At 42.6% G+C, this 9,410-nt stretch overlaps 1 protein-coding gene across 4 annotated transcripts in view; it reads left to right on the top strand.

The window, feature by feature from the left end:
- The first annotated feature begins 8,231 nt into the window (after nucleotides 1-8,231).
- The window catches only part of ATP6V1C1 (ATPase H+ transporting V1 subunit C1), a 42,035-nt gene continuing 40,856 nt past the window's right edge, over nucleotides 8,232-9,410 (top strand). For 3 of the 4 annotated variants that reach the window (XM_008689228.2, XM_040625834.1, XM_008689231.2), the window contains exon 1: nucleotides 8,233-8,399. The gene's annotated coding sequence lies outside the window, so the exon portion shown is untranslated. Of the gene's footprint in view, nucleotides 8,400-9,410 lie in introns of all 4 variants that reach the window. The other variant, XM_008689229.2, reaches the window with a different exon arrangement.

A 9,410-nucleotide genomic window follows, 5' to 3' on the forward strand; every position in this document is an offset into this window, starting at 1 on the left:
AGCATCTTATTAAAGCCACTATGAACAGGAATCCCAGCAAGAGGAGGCAGCCATCCTACAGCAATGGCCTCAGCCCATTGAACAGATCTCATAAACCACCAGGGTCTAACTTAAGAGAAGTCAGGGGACTCTCCCAAGTTTCTCCACTGGTTTTTCCCCTTGGCCCAGGGCATTAGTGTAGGAATAGCGGGATGTAGTAACAATCATATAGCGTCTGCCTTGGCCCATGAGGAAGAAGTTTAAAGCAATTCTACCATTGATAATATCCCTGGCCAGTTAGTTGAGGCTGACCTGAATGCTTTCCAGGGCCGAGCTGGTATCACTGGTCACTTCAGTTAAACTCAAGAGACAAATTTTATATTGCTTTTTCCCAGTTGGATAACTTTCATTGTAGCAGTAACTGAACATCAACTGTCCATAAAAAATGAGCCAGTTATCCATTTGGGAAGCTCTTCCAGGTAATCAAAGTCTTGATTTTGAACTTCGTTTTGGGTTCACAGTCATTTGAGGGCTATGCGATCTACTAGTAGTGTTTCCTTAAACGCTTCATGTTCTCACGATCATTCCTAAGATGCAAATCACCGTGTTTCTGGAAGTAAGTCAAGATAATGCCTGGATGGCATGCAAGCAATACAGTCCTGGGAGTGTACATGGTAACCCTGGAAAGAAAGCATTGTTTACAATTGTTGGTCCCCCCAAGTTAAACCTATGCCCATCAATGGGCATAGCCTGATTGTACCTCAAACAGCTGCCCACCAGCTGTTAAATCTTAAGGTTCTCAGGTCACGTTGAATAACAGAGTCTAGTCCTGTTTAAGGAGTCCTGTTTAAGGAGGAGCTGTGTGAGGGAAGTCAGACTAAAATTTATCCACCCTTTGGAATGACTGAGCAGTGACTATAGAAATGGGGTTGGGGAAGACATCTAGAGGTGTTGACAGGTGTTTTGTGTGGGACATGCAGGAGCTGGGACCATTCCTTGCTATTTTGGATAAACATGTTGGTAAGGTTCAGGGAAATGACAATCAAACCTCAAACTGTTCTCAGAGCCATCCTGCAGGGGAAAGCAGTGAGTTAAATTGAAAGTGCTTACGACAGTTTAGGAGAATCACAATAACAGGTTCTCCTGCCTGAAGAAGGCTCCAGGGATGATCTAAAGGACAAAGATCCTCAAGGTCCTTCCTCCTCCACACCTGCTGAGGTCTAGGGTGTTACTTGCTTGGGAGCTGGGTTGTTCTCCTTCCTCTATCACAAAACCAGCGTGTTCCATTCCAGTGGCTACCCCTTCACTTTTCCCCAGTCATTCCCTACTCTCACCCAGACCTTTCATCTGCAAGAACCATGCAAGAAAGACAAGGCATTTTTATAAACTTACAGTCGTTTATTATGTCCCCAGTCTAGGGAGACTTGGTGAGTGGTGTTCTCAACCTAGCCGTCATTATCCGTATGATCTCTGTAACTGTTCTTTGGTTGGGGGGGGGGTGATCTTCTGCTCACCCAGGACAAGTATGAGTACTAGTCATTGTAAAGGGAGGACCTGAGGCTGATTGCCAGAATGGTGAGGAAATGCCTCTGCCTGGAGGAGAGTTCACAGCATAGCAACCTTGGCCCTATCTAGAGTCTTTGAGACCGAGTGGCCTGCAATCACCCGCACAATTCCTCCTCAGTAACAGCCTGTAAAGCAGAGGGCCGTTTAGTGCTCAGTAGACATACAACTGCAACTGATTCCTGGGGACCGTACAATTAGGCTTATAATCTATTTTCATGGCCATCTTGCAAATTCCATTAATCAGGCCATGAGATCCTCATCCTTCCTCTTCCAGAAAGCTGTGTCTCTGAAGTATTCTCCTGTCACAAACACTATCAAGAACTGGGAAGGGTCTGAGATTTAACCCTACACGGTAGCCTGGCCTGTCAGAGTTTCGTGGCTGCTAGCTGCAGACACAAGACCCCTGGGTTAGAGACCGAGGACTTGTACTCACAGCATAGTATGTGACAGGAGCATCAGCATAGTTGTATCAGTTCCCCCAATTCCCCTGGCGGGGACATGGATGGGCCTGGATGGATGTGGGGACACAGAGTCGATTTCATTACAGGAGAGTAATCCTGAGCTCACAGAACCCAGATCTTTCACTGTGCGGTAGTACAGTGAGTACGGCTGTCCAGCACTTCAGAAGGAGCCGCTAGCTCTGTGTTCCAACGCTGTGTGCCATACAAACATCCTTGCAAAGAAAGTCTGGGGAAAAGGCAGTTAGTGCCTCTCCTAACAGGGCGTGCAGAAATGTGAGAGATCTATGAAGAATCATTTGCCCCTGAGTCACATAAACCAATACATTTAATAAAATAGTAAGGGCTGAGATGAAAGTATTGAAAGCGTACTCAAAATGAGTGTTCATTATTTCTGTTGGTAATTTTTAAAAACACATTCTCCCTTCAGCAAATCAATTGTATTATTAACTGTGTTGAAAGACGGATGTTTGTAAATTGAGGAATTAGATGTAACAATAAATGGGCTACTAAAGAAAACATGTTTATAATTATCAGTTGTTTTTTTGCATGTTTTTTCCTTTTTTTTTCTTTAACTGATCAGTTTCTTATAACTACTGAATGCTAACTCCTTTGCTATTACTTTTAGGCTGTTGGTGTAAATAAGATGAAAATTGAATAGATTTAGTCTGTAGCCAGCCACTTCCTAGTAAAGAACAGAAGTTGTTCAAAATCTTTCCTAATATGTTATTTAAAGCTGGAATGAACAAATTAGAAAGAAATAATAAAGTGAACAAAATCTTGAAATACAGGTGAAAGGACAGAATGATTTTTTAAAAAACATATTTTATCTTCCTACTTCTATGAACATTTGCTGCTCCCAAGAAGGCTTCATAACATTTCCAAGGAGATAATGACAAAGATGATAATTTCTATTAGTTCAGGGACCAATAACGCAGGGAACAGAAGAGAGGAATTGACAGGTTTAATTACTAAGTGACCTCTTCCCTGCCCTTCTGTCATTAAATGTTTGAAAATCTGACCTTTCCTTTAATTGTAAAATCTATTTCATCATCTACTGGATGCTTACCTACAACGCACATTCGAGACTAAATAAAAGGTGGTCTCGGTAAGGTTGATACATTGTAATGCAAGTGAAATTAGCTAAATGCCATAAGAATGCCATGAGAATTCAGAGTATGAAAGAAGTATGTCTAAGAGATAGTACAAGAAGCTTTATGCTGCAGAGGTTAAGACTTGGGAGCCAGACAGCTTGGGTTCAGAACTCAGATCTGCCCCTTATTAATTAGTAAAATTACGTTATCACCTCATGCCTCAGTTTCCTCGTATGTAAAATGGGGATAATAATAATACTTGTACCAAAGGGTTGTTTTGAGGGTTAAATGAATTAATCTACGCAAAGCACACAGAACAGTGCTGGGCACAAAACTAAGGGCGTTAGAAGCCTAGCTCTAATTGCTGTTGTTATATGTATGATTATGGGGCTCAGAAAAAACTTTATGAATGAGGAAGCATTACAGGTGACCCTGGTTAACAGCAGGGGATGGAATGAAGACAATGTCAGACATCCCTCAGCTGACAGCCCAGCTGAGGCACTAAGAGGATGGATGTCCTACACTCTTGCTCTGGGGAAGATCGGACGCAGACGTTCCCCACCAGCTGCTCTGAACCTACGGCAAAGGTTGCATATGTGCGTGTATCTGAATTGAAATATTCTCGAAAGATGTACCAAATTGATTTTCCCTGCCTTGTGGAATGATGGGTGATGTTCATTTTCTTCTTTTTGCTTATCTATACTTTCTAATTATGAAATAATTAATATCTATTATTATGATAGGAATAAATGAAAACCTATTTTAAAAAGCTCTTATTCATTAAATAGTTGGCATTTATTGATAAAAAAAATTTGTTTCTATTCTTCTCAAGCAAGGGGCATGATATGTAGAAATTTGTGACTGTGACAAGTCCAGAATTCACTGTGAGGCTGGCATATGGGAACCTATTTCTTAGCTGGTGAGTGAGCCTGGTTGACAAGCCAAAGTGCCAATGTGACTATAATTTATTACATGATTCCATTTAATTTTTACAACAACAACAGAGGTAGATATTATTGTTTCAATTTTACAGATAAAGAACTGAGAATATTATATATCATGTTGGTAATCAAGAATTTGGGAAGCTAATGGGATGCCTGGCTGGCTCAGTCAGTAGAGCATGTGACTCTCGATCTCAGGGTCATGAGTTTGAGCCCCACGATGGGCATAGAGATCACTTAAAAAAAATAAAAGTTAAGCCTTAGGGGGTGTTTGGGGGGTGCCATCAGTTGAGCGTCCAACTCTTGGTTTTGGCTCAGGTTGTGATCTCAGAGTGGTGGGATCGAGCCCCGTGGGGGGCTCCGCACTCAGCACTGAGTCTGCTAAAGTTTCTCTCTCCCTCTCTCTTTGCCCCTCCCCCCACACTCTCTATCTTTCTCTCTCTAAAATCAATCAATCTTAAAAAAAAAACAACCTTTGGAATTTGAGACTTTCATGGGGCTAGTACTAGGGTTCTCACTCCTTAGCACTGTTGACTTTTGGACCAGAGAATTCTTTGTTGTGGGGGCCTGGCTTGTGCATTGTGGGGTGTTTGGCAGCATCCCCAGTTTCAACTCACTAAACACCTCTAATATCCCTCTCCTCACAGGTCGTGACAAGCAAAAACGTCTCCAGACATTGCCAAATATCCTCTGATTGAGAGCCACTGCTTTAGTGTATTCTATTCGTTAATTATGAATGTTAAACTCTCAACATTCAAGATATAAACCTCAAACCATTTTCAACACTTCACCTTCACAGGGGTTTAGTTCTTCGACTAAATCTTTAATTGATGTTGTTGCTGATGAAAATAGACTTTATGATATAATGGACATATTTTGGATAAATATTTTCCAATCTTGTGAATTACTTCCACCCTACTGTAGATGAAATAAACGAACATTTTTAAGCCTTCACTTTCATAAGTCAAATTGCTGACTATAAAAGTTGTACCAGTTTACATTTCTGCTAGCAGTATAAGAATCTATCTTACCACATTCTCACCAGCATTGGCTACCACATATATATTTCTAGCTTTGCTAATGTAAGTTCTTGTTTATATTTATATTTTTATAGATATTTATGTTGTCATATATATATATATATTTTAAAGATTTTATTTATTTATTTGAGAGAGACAGACAGAGATAGTGAGAGAGAGCACAAACGGGGAGGAGAGGGAGAAGAGCGCCATGCGGGGCTCCATCCCAGGACCCCGAGATCATGACCTGAGCTGAAGACAGACGCTTAACTGACTGAGCCACCCAGGCACCCCTATATATATATATTTTAAAGATTTATTTATTTATTTGAGAGGGAGAGAGCATGCGCAGGGGGGAGGGGCAGAAGGAGAGGGAGAGAGAAACTGAGCAGATTTCATGCTGAGTGTAGAGCTCGTTGTAGGGCATGATCTCACGACCCGGAGTTCATGACCCGAGTTGAAACCAGGAGTTGGTCGCTCAACCAACTGCATCCAGGAGCCCTTGTCTTATTTATATTTTTGAACACTAGTGAGGGTGAATATATTTCCATATGTTTTAGCCAGTGGTATCTCTTCTTTTCCTAATTGTGTCTTTTCTTCATTTGTGTGTTGTGATCTTACTGATTGTTCTTATCCATTTGTCTGAGCTCCTCATGTAATATAACCCGAGAGCAGAAATCTCCACAAAATAAAAACTTATATGAAGCATTTGAACTTAGACTTTATTAAAAATTTGGGCAGATGGCAAAAGATTTACATGACAGCAATCTCAAATGGAGTTCTAAGCACTCCCGTTTTTGTAAGCCCTTTATCATGTTGCTTTCTCTCTCTTCTCTCTTTCCTTCACTTCCCTATGCTTTCCTCCTACCGCTTCACCCCAATTCTGTTTCTTTCCAATCTGGAAAGTAGTTTAGTTATGCCTTTGGTTTGTCTCCATTTACCCAAGCTCAGTTTATCTTCCATGTTCCTAGTTTATCAAGGTGTTTTCCTAGACAAGGACATTTCCTTTTCTCAGGGGAATACCAGTACCAACTTTCCATATAATTTTAATATTATAGGAGGGTGAAGTGATTTTGATTTCTTTTGTGTGTATGTGTGTGTGTGTGATTTTGATTTCTATTGTGCTATTAGTTTCAAATTCTTCCCCCACTTTGTTTAATTAAAACATTGATCTTTTTCCCTTGAAAAAATTGTGAGGAAAAAATAGATATTCTCTATGCATTTTTTCAGTGCCTTTAAGCTTAAAAGGTACTTCCTAGTGGGGAGTATATAGAGAGTAGGAAATGGAGGGAAAAGTGTGGCATGCCTATCATAAATACTGACATACTTAGCATGCTCCTATGTGTAGTATAGAAAAGTGAGCTTCCTCTCTTTTTGTAAAACACATTCTCTTACTATTAGAAGCCATTAGAAAGCAATCATGCCCTGCTTATATTAAATATGCTTGCTAGATTTTTGAATGAGATATGCTTGGCCTAGTAATAGAGCTAACATTTATTGAGCACAACATTACACTGTCTCTCAAGTATAACATGGTGTTTAAAACATTGGAAAGTGTCAGGAAGTTGGAAGTGGATGCACTTGAGTTTAAAATTTAAGAAACTGAGATTAGAATTCTGCTTCAGGGCCGCATACAAACAAAAAAACCCAAAAGATTTCAAATGTAGACCCTAAACTTGCACTGTCCAAAGCAGTTGCTACTAACCTCCCGTGTGTATTTAAATTTTAATTAAAGTGAAATAAAATTTGAAATTAAGTTTTGGTCACACTAGCCACATTTCAAGTGCTCAGTATCCACATAAGGCTAGTGCATACCATATCAACAGCACAGAATAACATTTCCATCGTTGAAGAAAGTTTAATTGGACAGTACAGAGCCAACAAAATATTGCCTTTAGGCCCATTTTTGTGCTGCTAGATAAAGCTTTTGGAATTCCTGACAAGTTTCCAAAGCTGTGCTATATGACTGGTTGTTGGAATTGCCTGAGCTTCATCCAGAATTGGTGAGAAATATCAGGTTGGGGATAGTTTGGTTGGTTGTTACTTTCTATCCAATTTAATACTGAGGCTTTAGGAAATCTTGTGGTGAATTTCTACAGAGACCCAGGAGCAGAAAAGGCATGGGATAGCTCAGAAAACGTGGGTCCTGTAATGTACAGTGATCCTCGTGATCATTTACTGGGTGTTTTCTATGTGCCAGACACTGTGCTAAATGCATACTTTCTTCAGTCCTGACAATACCTCTAAAAGGTGTGTATCATTACCACCATTTCACAGGTAAAGAAGCTGAACTTTAGAGGCCTAAGGTCACACAGATAGTAGCAAAACGAGGATTTTAAATGAGGTATGTTTACGCTCTTGTGCTAAACAGCTCTGTGACCTCTGGTTCTTCACTTTCCTCATCTGTAAATCTAAACGGACTAAATTAGAAAATCCCAAATTTCTCTATCGTTTCTAGAACTTCTAAATTAGAATAATACCCCCTTATTTTCCCAAGCCAATGAAACATGCTGGGTTCAGAAGAGCGGCTTGCTACCTTCTTCCTTCCGAAGGATATGCTTTTTCCCTCCGTGCATGCCTTTGCTCTGAGACCTTTCTTGGTTTCTCATTATGAAATGTGGTTTCAACTATTGTGATGTTTATCACACGCCACACATACTCCTGAACTAGATAACGTGCCCTCTCATGGCAAGGAGTGATTCGCTCTGGTAGATAAATCCTAAAAAAAAAATAGCAGAATGCCTACTGCACAGTATGTTCCACGAACATTTATGGAATTAACTGGAAGTGGACTGGAAGGAAAATGTGAATCAGCTGAAGTAAACTATTAAGGATATTACTCAGAAATCGGGGCTGTCTGAAGAAAACCCCGAGTGCAGTAGCCTGTGCAGGCGGCTGGAGACAAAGTCTGACCCACAGAAACCTGAAAAACTGAGATAACGTTAGGGATGGTGGCGATGACGTTTACAGGGGGCGGACCAGACGGCGCTAGGACGCCGGGAGAGGCTGCAAACCCCACCTAGCCCCGCACAGCGGCCGCCAGCCTTCCCGGGTCTCCCGGCCGCCCCGGAGAGCCTCCCAGCCCCGCCCCTCCGCGGAGGTCGCCGCTGCGACGGCAGTTGCGGCTGCGCAGTGGCGCGCGCGTAGGCGAAGCGGCGCGCGCCTCGGTCAGCTGACTGCTCCGGCTGGCACGTGACTTGCTCCGTAGGCGCTGGGGTCGAGAAAGCCGTGAGGCCGGAGCTTAGGTCCGGGAGGGATGGAGCGCTGAGCCGTTAACGTCTGCAAGGCTGTCTGCCTCTGTACCTGTTAGTGCAGCCACTTCGTCGTTTGACACCTTCCTGGGTCAGTGAGCGATGGTTTCCCTGGATGGGGAGTCCTGGCCAGGCCGAACCTTGCGCTGCGGTCGCCGTCTGGGAGGGATGGGGGTGGGCGCAGGGGCCGAGGTTGTGGCGTTGGAGCTGGCTAGATGGTTGTGTCTGGTTTCTCGGCGTCGGTTTGTTGAAATCTTGGGCGTGGGTTCGGTTTCTAAGGAAGAGGAAGAAGGGAAAAAGAAATGGCCCTGGGGGGTACTGAATAGCCTAGACAGGAAGGAGAAACGCTGCGGGTCTGGGACATTTCTCCTTGGAAGTGTGTGTGTAGGGGGGGAAGCGAATCCACGCCCCTTGATTTAGAGGGATGAAATGTGACAGAGTAGCCCAGATGAGGATCTGGGATGGTGTGTGTGAGGTCACAGCGAGCTCAAGACCCTTCACTGGACGTACGCGCTTGTGAGTAGCGCGGGGGTGGCAGTTTAAAGGGTCTAGGAGCCCGTCACTACAGGCAGGGGACTCTCACAGAGGATGCTGGGTCTTTGTAGGCAGGGGACAGAACAAGATTTATTATTATTTTTATTATCAAACCATTTTTTTATTAGAATGGGGGAAGGGTAGGCAAGAAACCCCTGAAAAGGAACTTGAGGGGAGAGTCACATAAGGCAAATTGAATCACCTGAGAAACGAGTAAAGAGACGCTGATACTCTTTTCAGAGGAAAAATCTGGTATGTTAGGGAAAAATCAAATATTTCAGTGAGAGCTCAGTACTTAGCACTGCTCTGAGAGTGGGGGTGTAAACAGTCCAGCCTTAGGAGTTCGCACCAATGTTGGGGAGGTAAGTCACGCACATATGACACATTGAAGTACTATGAGATTATATGTAATTATCAAAAAAATTGCTAAGTGCTTTGGAATTGTGGAGCAGGGACAGAGGTATGAACTGACACTATCAGGAAATATCCTGGAGGAAAGATAACTGGGTTTGGATCTTTCTAAGCCAGTGGGACTTGAACAGGTGGAGAGAAATGAGAACTTTCTAGG

This window comes from Ursus maritimus, unplaced genomic scaffold (assembly GCF_017311325.1).
Source record: "Ursus maritimus isolate PB19 unplaced genomic scaffold, ASM1731132v1 scaffold_9, whole genome shotgun sequence".
NCBI classification, from domain to species: domain Eukaryota; kingdom Metazoa; phylum Chordata; class Mammalia; order Carnivora; family Ursidae; genus Ursus; species Ursus maritimus.